The 12,374-nt window shown below is 43.7% G+C and overlaps 1 protein-coding gene across 13 annotated transcripts in view; it reads left to right on the forward strand.

Annotated features, from left to right (window-relative positions):
- The window catches only part of HOMER2 (homer scaffold protein 2), a 141,691-nt gene that overhangs the window by 29,816 nt on the left and 99,501 nt on the right, over window positions 1-12,374 (forward strand). For 6 of the 13 annotated variants that reach the window (XM_084968545.1, XM_084968548.1, XM_084968546.1 and 3 more), the window contains exons 4-5: window positions 5,641-5,805; window positions 9,311-9,380. The exons of 1 other annotated variant lie outside the window; for it this stretch is intronic. The gene's annotated coding sequence lies outside the window, so the exon portion shown is untranslated. Of the gene's footprint in view, window positions 1-5,640; window positions 5,806-9,310; window positions 9,381-9,965; window positions 10,012-12,374 lie in introns of all 13 variants that reach the window. 6 more of the 13 variants (XM_084968551.1, XM_084968549.1, XM_084968550.1 and 3 more) reach the window with 3 other exon arrangements.

Raw genomic sequence — 12,374 nt, forward strand, 5'->3', positions numbered from 1 at the left:
GAACCTGACTAGTGTCCATGAGGGTACAGGTTTGATCCCTGGCCTCAATCAGTGGGTTAAGGATCTGGCATTGCTGTGGCTGTGTTGTAGGCTGGCAGTTGCACCTCCAATTCCGCTCCTAGCCTAAGAACTTCCAATATGCTTCAGGTTTGGCCCTGAAAAGCAAAAAAAAAAAAAAAAAATGTGTTTTAAAGCCTTCTGATTTTTGGCAATCATCCCAAAAATCAATTTCTAAATGATGTCTTTTTGTCCTTGAACTAACTTTGGAATTTTTTTAGAGGGCCCCTGGAACATCTCAAAAGATTTGTTCTCTCCCCTTATAAAAAGAGAAGTAAAACCATTGAGGCTTATTTGATAAGTTAAATTACATGGGAAGCACTGTCAAATAGGTGATGCTAAACCTTCTTAGGTTATATTGTATGGGTATATGTTATCAATACAAGTTTTCCAGAAATGGCATGAAACCCTTAGAAATCTGATATGTCCTAGTATAATATTATCAGTCATAATTCTGGTTACTACATTAAAATGTTGTCTATCACAAAAATAACCAAATTTTCTTGTAAATACCATTATAATGAACGCTCATCATACCTTTTACCATGGCCATTTTTAATTCTTTTGCCATTTATAGATGGGTATTGTTTTACTTTGATGCTCTTGCAAAAGTGTTCTCACAGAAGTGCTTCATCTTCAGCATGAGTCATGGAAAGGACTCTAAGTAGGTTTCTGAAACTTTGGAATCATACCACTAAACTGGATAAGAATTTGCAGAATGCTAATGGAAAAACCGATGGCTTCATAGAACTGCTTTAAAAAGATCAAGATCAATAAAAGTTAAGTACATTCAACTGAACGAACTCATGAAGATCAGAATTTTTATGACTTTTTGTTTGAAATATTGCTGGTTCTTTTGTTTTTCCTGATTTAAGGAACCCTTTTTCCCTTAAGGTATCAGCAGTTTAGTAAAATATACCGTTAAAGGAATATTTACGGATGAAACATTTATCTTTTTCTCTTTACCCGATCCCTTCAGAATTCAGACTCTTAGTGATCATTCGTATTTTCATGGCATTGTAGTTATCTGCATAAGTTCAGTAGGAATCTCTTCTCTCTGTAATAAGACCTATTGGAAACTTTGGTTGTATTACCAAGGCTTTGTCTGGAATGTCATCTTTGAGAGAGATATGCATAGATTCAGATATGGTCACACACCTTTATGGAACTAAAATTGACTTTATCCCAAAAAAAGCTGATTGGAAAAATTGGCCTGGTACCTTACTTACAGGATCCCAGCACTCACAAATGACTAAGGAGAGTCATTTCCTGCCAGACCCAGGAACCTCAGGATATTTTGGGGACCTTGAAAAGAGAGGATTTCACCCAAATCTGTATATAAAACAGACGAAATCTGACAGCATGTTGTTGTCTTGGCTTCCTAATCTCCAGAGGCTTTTGAAAGTTCAATCTGAGATTCCTTTTGAAAAGTTATAGCAAAGCAGACTTAAAAGAACATATATGGGAGTTCCCTTGTGGTGCAGCAGGTTAAGGAGCTGGCATTGTCACTCCTGTGGGGAAGGTTCTATCCTGGCCTGGGAATTTCCACACGCCACGGGTGCAGAAAAGAAAGAAAGAAAGAAAGAAGAAAAGAAAGAAGGAAGGAAAGAAAGAAAGAAAGAAAGAAAGAAAGAAAGAAAGAAGGAAGGAAGGAAGGAAGGAAGGAAGGAAGGAAAGAAAGAAAGAAAGAAAGAAAGAAAGAAAGAAAGAAAGAAAGAAAGAAAGAAAGGAAGAAAGAAAGAAAGAAAGAGAAAGAAAGAAAGAAAGAAAAAAGAGAGAGCCTATATGGTCAATCACTATCTCATTTCATGTATGTAAATAATCAAGCCAATGAGAGTTCCTGTTGTGCCTCAGCGGTAACAAACCTCACTAGTATCTATGAGGATGCAGGTTCAATCCCTGGCCCCACTCAGTGAGTTACAGATCTGGTGTGGCTGTGAGCTGTGGTATAGTTTGCAGATGTGGCTTGGATCTGGCATGGCTGTGGCTGAGGCCGGAAGCTGCAGCTCGGATTCAACCCCTAGCATGGGAACTTCCATATGCCATGGGTGTGTCCCTAAAAAGAAAAAAAAAAAAAAAAAAAAAAAACAAGCTAGGTTTATTGAAACTAGACTTAATATGTAAACAAATTAGTTTCTCTATGGTTATCACTGATAGAAATGGGACTAATTGTAGAGAGAAAAATTATGCTTCAGTAATACATCTTGATGGACATCAGATTCTAGTGGTGTTAGTTGTCTTTAAAGTTTTGCTTTCTACCTGGAAACTAACTGGATCTGGGATTCTTCTAGTTTCTCCAATATTTGGCTACAACTGTACAAATTCACATTTCCAATTTATTCCCACCGTTCTGACTTGGAAACATTGAAAATGAAAACTGCCCTTTTGCAAAGCCATGCAAGCTGGAGTGGGACAACTTGATATAACTTCAGAGAAATCACCACGGCAGCTCATGTATGGACAGTCTTCACGCTTGTTGATGTGTGGTCACGTAGAAAGGTCGCAAGAGGGAGTTCCCATCGTGGCACAGTGGTTAACGAATCCGACTAGGAACCATGAGGTTGCTGGTTCGGTCCCTGGCCTTGCTCAGTGGGTTAACAATCCGGTGTTGCTGTGAGCTGTGGTGTAGGTTGCAGATGCGGCTCGGATTCTGCGTTGCTGTGGCTCTGGCGTAGGCCGGTGGCTAGAGCTCCGATTCGACCCCTAGCCTGGGAACCTCCATATGCCGAGGGAGTGGCCCAACGAAATAGCAAAAAGACAAAAAAAAAAAAAAAAAAAAGGTCGCAAGAGACATTCAAACTGTAAACCAGGAAAACCTGTCATCGCCACTGCCTGTCCTCATTCTGAAGATGCTTTGAGCCCAGCGTTTTGAAATCTTATCCACTGACTGCCTTTAGAACTCAGAAACTGGAATTATAGTCTACTTCAATCATTAACCATTGTTTTTCTTTTGTTTCCATAGAAATGCCTCTGATTAAAGACCTGATTACTTGTGCAATAGAGACCTAACTTTGGGGCCCACCTACATCTCCACCTCCTGAAAATGTGTTTAACCTGTTTTCAGGACTAAGAGACTGATTCAGCGAGATGGAACAATCTTCCAACTCAACTTCTGGATGGTGAAACTTCTTGGGGATGCCTCGGGGCAGGATCAAGGGAGGGCAGAATATGCCACCCCCAAAATATGCCACTTTGGAAAAGGGATTATTTTCAGCTGAAGACAATCAAGGCCTGACAGACTCAGGAAGAGCTGTATACCTTCCCTTACCAGGAAGAGAGTGAATATCAAAGAACTTTTGTATCAGAAACTTATCCGCATGGCATTATCAGACACCTGCTCTTCTTACTTTTCTGGGGCTTGTCTCCTCCACTTTGAAGTCCTGACCCCTACCCCCCTTCTCCTTAGCTCAGGATGGCATGTAAGCCTCAATGGCCTGACTGTCTTGGGGTCTCATGTCTTTGGGGCTCCTGTACATATGAAATTTGTTTCTCCTGTTCATCTGTCTTATATCAATTTAAATATTAGACTGGCCAAGGAACCTAGAAGGGAAGAAGGGAAAAGCTTTCTGCCCCTACATCATCAATTCATTTTGAGGCCTGATTTAGGAGTCTACACCGGCCTTGTGTTCTCTCAGAAGAGATGGCAAGGACCTTCTCATCTTCAGGGGCTTTGGACTTCTAGCCCCTTTGGCTGAGGCCAGGTCGGAGCCTCTTATTGGGCCCCAGTTAGAATAAGTTTATATGCTTTATTCCTTTTCTTGGGTCATCATTTCCCCATCTTTTAAAATAAGAATTAATTTTAGAAGAAGTGTTTTCATGGCTCTTGGTGCCCTTTTGGTGCCTTATATTAAACCTCCTCTTTTTTTATTATTTTGCTATGCCCATAGCATATAGAAGTTCCCAGGCCAGGTATCGAACCTGAGCCTACAGCAGTGACAATGTCAAATCCTTAACCACTGGCCACCAGAGAACTCCTGAACCTCCTCGTTTATGTTATTTCCTCTAAACCAAGAGTGTTCATGGAACACATGCTATGCACAGAACTAGAAATAAAAAGTAAATTAAATATGTTCCTACTTTCTGGGCATTGAAAAACTTATTTGGATTGGGGATAAAGAAAAAGTTTGGGAAATTGATGGTGGTGATGGTTGCACAACAATGTGAGTGGACTTAATTCCACTGAACTGTACATTTAAAAAAGTATGAAAATGGGAGTTCCTATTGTGGCTCAGTGGGTTATGAACCGAAATAGTATCCATGGGGATGCAGGTTTGATTCCTGGCCTCACTCAGTGGGTTAAGGATCTGGTGTTACTGTAAGCTGCAGTGTAGGTTGCAGATGTGGCTTGGATCTGGCACTGCTGTGGCTGTGGCATAGGCCAGCAGCTGCAGCTCTGATATGACCCCTAGCCTGGGAACTTCCATATGCTGCAGGTGTGGTCCTAAAAAAAAAAAAAAAAAAAAAGAAGAAGAAGAAGAAAGAAAAAAAAAAGTATGAAAATGCTACAGTGAGGTATCACCTCACTCTAGTCAGAATCACTATCATTAAATAGTTTACAAATAGGAGTTTCCATCGTGGCACAGCGAAAACGAATCTGACTAGGAAACATAAGGTTGTGGGTTCGATCCCTGGCCTTACTCAGTGGGTTAAGGATCCGGCATTGCCATGAGCTGTGGTGTAGGTCGCAGACACAGCTTGGATTTGGCGTTGCCGTGGCTCTGGTGTAGGCCAGCAGCTACAGCTCCGATTAGACCCCTAGCCTGGGAACCTCCATATGCCATGGGGGTGGCCCTAAAAAGACAAAAGACAAAAAAAAAAAAAGTTTACAAATAATAAACGCTGGAGAGGGTGTGGAGAAAAGAGAGTCCTCCTACACTGTTCGTGGGAATGTAAATTGGCAAAGCCACTATGGATGACAGTATGGAGGTTTCTCAAAAAACTAAAAACAGTTATCACATGATCCAGCAATCCTACTCCTGGGCATATATCCAGGAAAGACCAAAACTCTAATTTGAAAAGATGCATGCACCCCACAGTTCTATTTACAATAGCCAAGACATGGAAGCAACCTAAATGTCCATCAACAGATGAATGGATAGAGAAGATGTGGGGGGGTGGAATATTACTCAACCATAAAAAAGAATGAAATACTACCACTTGCAGCAACATGGATGGACCTAGAGAATATCATACTGAGTGAAGTTAGGTCAGACAGAGAAAGACAATTATCATATATCACTTGTATGTGGAATCTAAAAAATAGTACAAATGAACTTATTTACAAGAGCAGAAACAGACTCACAGACATCAAAAACAAACTTATGGTTAGCAAAGGGAAAAGGGGAGGAGTAAATTATGAGTATCAGATTAATAGGTACTACCATGTATAAAATAAACAGCAAAGATTTACTGTATAGCACAGGAAACTATATTAAATGTCATGTAATAAAATATAATGGAAAAGAGTATATATCCAAATCACTTTGCTGTGTACCTGCAACTAACAGAATACTGTAAATAAACTATACCTCATTTAAAAATTTATGAAATTGGTAAATTTTATCTTTGTATATTTTACCACAGCTGGGGAAAAAAACCTTGTTCCGTCAACAAGACACCCAAAAAGCAACTGAGGAAGACTTTCCAAAGGGATAAACCAGCTAATGTAAAGGAGCACGAGAATTTAGAGGAATACCTGAGTGACGTAAACGAAACACTCAGACAGCTTTTGTGTTGGTTTCAAAGGAGGTAAAGAATTGCTGGACTGGAGAATTATGAAACTGAAAGAGGTGGCATGTGCAAAGAGAACAGTCGAGCCTGTCTAATAGAAGGAAGTCTGTCAGAGTTGGCCCTCACACCACTGGCCAGCCTGGGCATGGGAAGTGTTTGCTCAGGGAATGAGGCGATGAGGGATCACAGAGAAAATGGTGAGAGGAGGAGTCTTTGCAGGTGGCTGGTGACTGAGGGATAAACAGGCCTCTTGCTGGGAGTGAGTAGAGAGGTGTTGTCTCGATGCAGAGGGATTTTCTGCTGCATATTCTCGTTGAATTCATGTTACCAAAAGGAAACTCCTGGAGACCCCTGTGGGCTGAGCTGTTGGAGAGATGGTTAGAAATGGCCAGAAAATGTGTGCTCCTTTCTGGGCCCACTGCCAGATTGTGCATCTCTGCCTGTGCAGGAGCTGGGAAGGAGCTGAGATGGGCATTGGAGCAGAAGCCAGCTCTTACCAGGGGGCCCAGCATAGACAAGGGATTTGTGGAGCAGACAGAGCCAAAAACCTGTTGGGCAGCTGATGTGAAACAGGTGGCTTTCAGGAAAGGTGTTATTAACCTGGAGGACCCCAGATTTGATGGGGGGGGGCCTCACTTAGGACAACTGGTAGACAAGCTGAGCTTTATTGGAGGCAAAGATGCTAGGAAGCAGAGCCACTGTGGCCTCCCAGATGGGGCTGGGGAAAGAGTAGGAGTGGGGCTGTGTCTGGTGAGCTAAGCATGCCAGCCAAGCCATCTGGGGCAGGTCTGGCACATAGTAGGCGTTCAGTAAATATTTGCAATATTGAAGTGAATTGAAAACCCACTTGTTTCTACTCTGTATTATCTGCTTTGTGTTTATTTTTATTTTGCTCTTAGTTTTCTGGTGAAGGGTTATTACATTTTTTAAAAAGAGAAGATATTTGATTCAAGCTGAAAGGGGGTTAATCACATCTAGAAGAGAATGGCCCTCCGGGTGCTGCTAATGGCCACTCTTGCATCCTCACAAGCTCCCTTTCCTCCCCTGTGCCTTCCTGCATCCCACATCTACTCCTTTAACATGCTCTTCCTGGGGTTAGATATTGTCTTGCTAATGGCTCCCAAGCCTCCCTTCCCAGCTCTGTGCCTGCCATATTGAACTACCTACCGGATGTCTCCTCTTGTTTGTTCCTCAGTATTCTGCATCTCAGCATGTCCAAAATCACATGCCTCATCTCTCCTCTCTTATTTACTGCTTCCCTTCTCCCTCCAGGATTCCATGTATCCTTGAGACACATCATCATGGACACATCACTGGTTGGAAACCTCAGTGCCACACATGACTCCAATGTCATCTTAATGCATCCTCAGCCTTGTCAAGTCTACCTCAGACACGACTCCAATCTCACCTCACCGGTCTGAGCCTGTCCCACCCCAGCTATTCCAGATACAAACAGGCACCTCTCTGTTGTCTTGCTGCTGCCAATCAGAGGCATCTCATCCATATCACTCTAGCCCCTCTTGGGGAAATCTAGCAGACTTTAGACTTGATTCCTTCTGCCCCGTCCTCAGAGGCAGTACAGCACCTCATCGGCCCCACAAATTTCTTGGGTTTCACAAATCTCTTGGATTGCTCTCTGGAGTCCTACATCTCAAGAAAGCCTAGCCAATGAGCTCAGGATGGTGTGTTCCCTTTTGTTCCAGCCAGTTCCCAAGCTCCTGGAGCTCTGGGTCTCACATCTACTTCTTTGGGGCACTGTGAGGCTTAGAGCAGTGGCTCGCAAGCTTGGCTGCAAGTTGGAAACACCTGGGGAGTTTAAAAAGCTTACTGATGCCTGGGCACCAACCAAACCAATTAAATCATTCTCTCTGGAGGTGGTGCCCTGGCACTGGCATTTTGTCATGGCTCTCAAGGTGATTTTAATCCTCAGTCAAGGTTGTGAATGACTGATTTAAAATATCTATTTCTACTCTCTGTGACTTGGGGGCTCAGAATTAGGCCCACTATCCAGCTCTCCAGACTGGCCCTTTCAAGTTCTTCTCCAGGGAATAGCTTAACTTAGGATGATTCTACTTCATCCTTGACTATTTATTCATCCAATAATTCATCCATGTACCTGGCATTGGGAAACAAATATAACTAGCTTATAGTGAGCATCTGTTATTTTTGGCCATATCCTCTATCCATGTACTTTGATTTTCTCAACCCTTGATTTTCCTCTGGGCATCTGCTCTGGTCCAACTCCCAGTCCATTGCCTTCTATGAGAAGCTGCCTCCACACCTCACTCCAGGGCTTCCTGAAACCCAGACTAAGCCAGGAGGTTGTATTTTAACCCCCTACCACCAGCCCCCACCACAGTGATTGGTTCAGAGATGGGCCTGTGCCCCAAGGCAGGCCAGTCAGATACAGCGCAACTCAGACGGTTTAAACTGTGGGAATCTGCTCATTTTCTGCTACATATTAATGTGCGACTAGAGCCAAGAAGAGAGTTTGGGGGGGAGTTCCCATCATGGCTCAGCGGAAACGAATCTGACTAGTAATCATGAGGATGCAGGTTTGATCTCTGACCTTGCTCAGTAGGTTAAGGATCTGGCATTGTCATGAGCTGTAGTGTAGGTTGCAGATGTGGCTCAGATCTGGCATTGCTGTGGCTGTGGTGTAGGCCGGCGGCTGCAGTTCTGATTTGATCCCTAGCCTGGAACTTCCATATGCCGCGGGTTCAGCCCTAAAAAGCCAAAAAAAAAAAAAAAAAAAAAAAAAAAAAAAGAGAGAGAGAGAGAGTTTGCCTGAGGATGGAGCAAGGAAAACCCAGGGAGGGGCTCTGCCCTGGAAGATGACTGCCTAGTAGAGGAGACTCACCTGCTGACACATCCCAAAGGGGCAGTAAAGGGATAATCACTGCCCTGTCACTGGAGGGCCCTTGCTGCCGTTTGGGCTTCCCAGGGCATCATTTCCACGTTTACCTCTTTTTTCAAGGAGGCAGCCAGTGAGGTCCAGCCTCTCCTCAAAGCTGTTGGGTTGTTTGATGATTGGCCCATCTGCCCAGCAGCTGCACCTTCCCAGGACCCTGCATTGCAGGAGATAGGTGGTCCCTCCCTCCAAATTCAGGCTCCTATCCCTTACTGAAGGCTGGTCAAAACACATCTTCTCCCTTTCTGGCCGTGGCTGAAACTTCGCTTAGATCTTCCTAACAAGCTTCTCCTGCCTTCTGTCTCTTCCTTGTTAGACTATTCTCCCAACCGTTGCCAGAGGATGTAAGATGCTAATATGATCACACCAGCCTCCTACTTCAAAACTTTCCCCCACTCCATGTGACCCTCAGAATCAAGTCCAAACTCCTTAATGTGCTCCTGAGGTCTTTCATGATGTGCTACCCTGAGATAGAGCTCTGTCTCTCATGCCTGGCCACTTCCTAGCACACACTATTGAGCAAATCACATGGACATTCCCTGTCATTCCCTATATGAGTCACGCCTTTTAATGCCCTGGTGTCTTACTTAGCATGTGCTGGTCTATTTGCAGGAATGGGTCTTCTCTCTCATGCATGATTTAAGATCCAGCTAAGATGTCTCCCTTTCAACGCCTTCCCCAGGTAAAGTCAGTTTCTCATGGAACTTTATTCATACCTAGGTTACATTATATTTTGCTTATTTGGTGGTTTGAGGGCATGGGTTGGCTCAGAATAGGTGCTTAGTTAAGGTTAAATGGAGAAAAAAAAAAAAAGGAGTTCCTGTTGTGGCCCAGTGGTTAATGAATCCGACTAGGAACCAGGAGGTTTTGGGTTTGATCCCTGGCCTTGCTCAGTGGGTTAAGGATCTGGCATTGCTGTGAGCTGTGTTGTAGGTTGCAGACTCGGCTTGGATCCTGCATTGCTGTGGTTCTGGCGTAGGCCAGCAGCAACAGCTCTGATTGGACCCCTAGTCTGGGAACCTCCATATGCTGCAGGTGTGGCCCTAGAAAAGACAAAAAAAAAAAAAAAGTTAAATGAATGAAGGAATATTTTCAGAACCCCCAGAAACATCCAGGACAGATAGACTTAGGAGAGCCCTAAATGGGAAGAGCAGAGGACAGTAAGCATGTTGGAAACCATTTAGAGCTTGTCCTCGACTAGACTGGAAACAGAGGGGCTGGAGCTGGCATCTTAAAGAGATGGTCTTTAGTCTTCTCTGACCCTCAGGTGCCCTGCAGAGAAATCCTGATGCTATGAAGAGCTCTGGATGCAGGTTGGCAAAATGTTACTGGGCAGGAAGTGCATGAGCTGTCCCCATACAGTTTCAGAATTTTCAAATTGACTCTACTAAATTTCAAGTTACTGATATAGAAATACTATTATCACAGTGTGTGTGTGTATATATATATATATATTTTTTCCTTTTCTAGGGCCGCTCCCGAGGCATATGGAAGTTCCCAGGCTAGGGGTCTAATCAGAGCTATAGCTGCCTACCCATGCCACAGCCACAGCAATGCAGGATCCGAGCTGTGTCTGCCATCTACACCACAGCTCACAGCAATGCTGGATCTTTAACCCACTGAGCAAGGCCAGGGAACAAACCTGCAACCTCATGGTTCCTAGTCAGATTCATTAACCACTGTGCCTCGATGGGAACTCCCCATTATCACTGTATTAATTCAATTATGGTAATGAAAATTTCACCCCAGTTCCACCATTATTCCCAGTAATAATAGTAATACTTACAATGTATTAAGAACACACCATACCAGGGACTAAACTAAGCACTTTACATGTATTCTCATTTCATCTTCCTGACAGTCTGAGGAAGTATCCCCATTTTACAAATGAGAGAACTGATGCTCAGAGAGGATAAAAAGCTTGCCCAACATCACAGATAGTCAGTGGCAGAGCTGGGACATAGTTCAGGTCTGTCTGACTCCAACGTTTGTGTTTTTTTCCTTATATTCCTTCTGCTGCCCCAACAAATCAAACTTTTCATTTTCTAGGCTTCCAGGCCTTGTCCATGTGCACTAATAGTTTTTACCTAATTATAGTCACAGTGCAGTGAGTGTAACAAGGGTTATTTTCTGAATTTAACTTTATATCGTAATACACACCCAGTGCATCACCACGTCTTGTTGAGTCTACCTCCAAAATGCATCCCTCATCTGTAATCAACTTCCCTTCATGCCCTTATCTCTTGTCTGGGCTTCTGCTAGAGCCTCTTCACTGGTCTCCCTGCTTTCACTCTTATCTCTTTCATATCTCTTCTCTGCCCGGTAGCCAAAGTGAGCTTTAAAAAATATAAACCATTGGGGAGTTCCTGTCGTGGCTCAGTGTTAACGAATCTGTCTAGGATCCATGAAGTTGGGGGTTCGATCCCTGGCCTCGCTCAGTGGGTTAAGGATCTGGTGTTTCCGTGAGCTGAGGTGTAGATCGGAGATGCGGCTCGGATCCCGAGCTACTGTGGCTATGGTGTAGGCTGGTGGTTACAGTTCTGATTGGACCCCTAGTCTGGGAACCTCCATATGCTGCAGGTGCGGCCCTAAAACGACAAAAGACAAATAAATAAATAAATACATAAATAAAGTAAGCCAGGAGTTCCCGTTGTGGCGCAGCAGAAATGAATCTGACTAGTATCCATGAGGATGCGGGTTCCACTCCTGGCCCCCCTCAGTGGGTTGAGGATCCTCAGTGGCCATGGCTGTCGTCTAGGCTGACAGCTGCAGCTCCAATTTGACCCCTAACCTGGGAATTTCCATAAGCTGTGGGTGCAGCCCTAAAAAGCCAAAAAAAAAAAAAAAAAAAAAAAAAGGTAAACCAGATCATGGCATTTCCCAACCAGTCAGTGCATTTGGATAAATCCCAAATCCTTAACCCCTTGTCAGGGCTCCATATGCCTCTCCCACCTCATCTTATGCTAAACTCACTGCATTCTGACCACACTGACCTTGCAGCTCCTCAGAACTTCTCACCTCGGTGCCTCTGTGAGCTCCTCTGCCTGGGAGCTCGTCCTTCCACCCTATCCCGGATAAGTCCTCTGTCCCTCAGGCCTCTTCTTAAACGCCTCGTCAAAGAAGCCATTCCGTGACTTCCCTTCTCAACCTACATTAGGACGGTTTTATTACACAGATCACAGATGTATTTGTGAGATTATTTCATTAAGATTTTTCACTCAGTCTTAAAGTTCCATGATCTCTTTTGCTGAGCACTTTACCCCTATTGCCCAACACAGCACCAGACAGGGGAAGTGATCGATATTTGTTGCAGAGACTTCCTGTTGTGACTTAGTGGTAATGAACCTGACTAGCATCAATAAGGATTCGGGTTTGACCCCTGGCCTCATGTGGTGGATTAAGGATCCAGTATGCCATGAGCTGTGGTGTAGGTCACAGATGCGACTCAGATCTGGCGTTGCTGTGAATCTGGTGTAGGCCGGCAGCGACAGCTCCGATTAGACCCCTAGCCTGAGAATTTATACATGCCGCAGGAGTGGCCCTAAAAAGCAAAAAAAAAAATTGTTGAAAGAATAAATATTTTTCTACATTACTATATAATCTTCACAAATGTGATCTAATAGCTGAACAATACCTGATAATTCTCCATTTAATTAATGGCTTTAATAAGACACTT

This window comes from Sus scrofa, chromosome 7 (genome assembly GCF_054392235.1).
Source record: "Sus scrofa isolate SSC_HxYL_T2T_F1_AM1 chromosome 7, Sscrofa_HxYL_maternal_Yorkshire_Landrace_v2.0, whole genome shotgun sequence".
NCBI lineage: Eukaryota > Metazoa > Chordata > Mammalia > Artiodactyla > Suidae > Sus > Sus scrofa.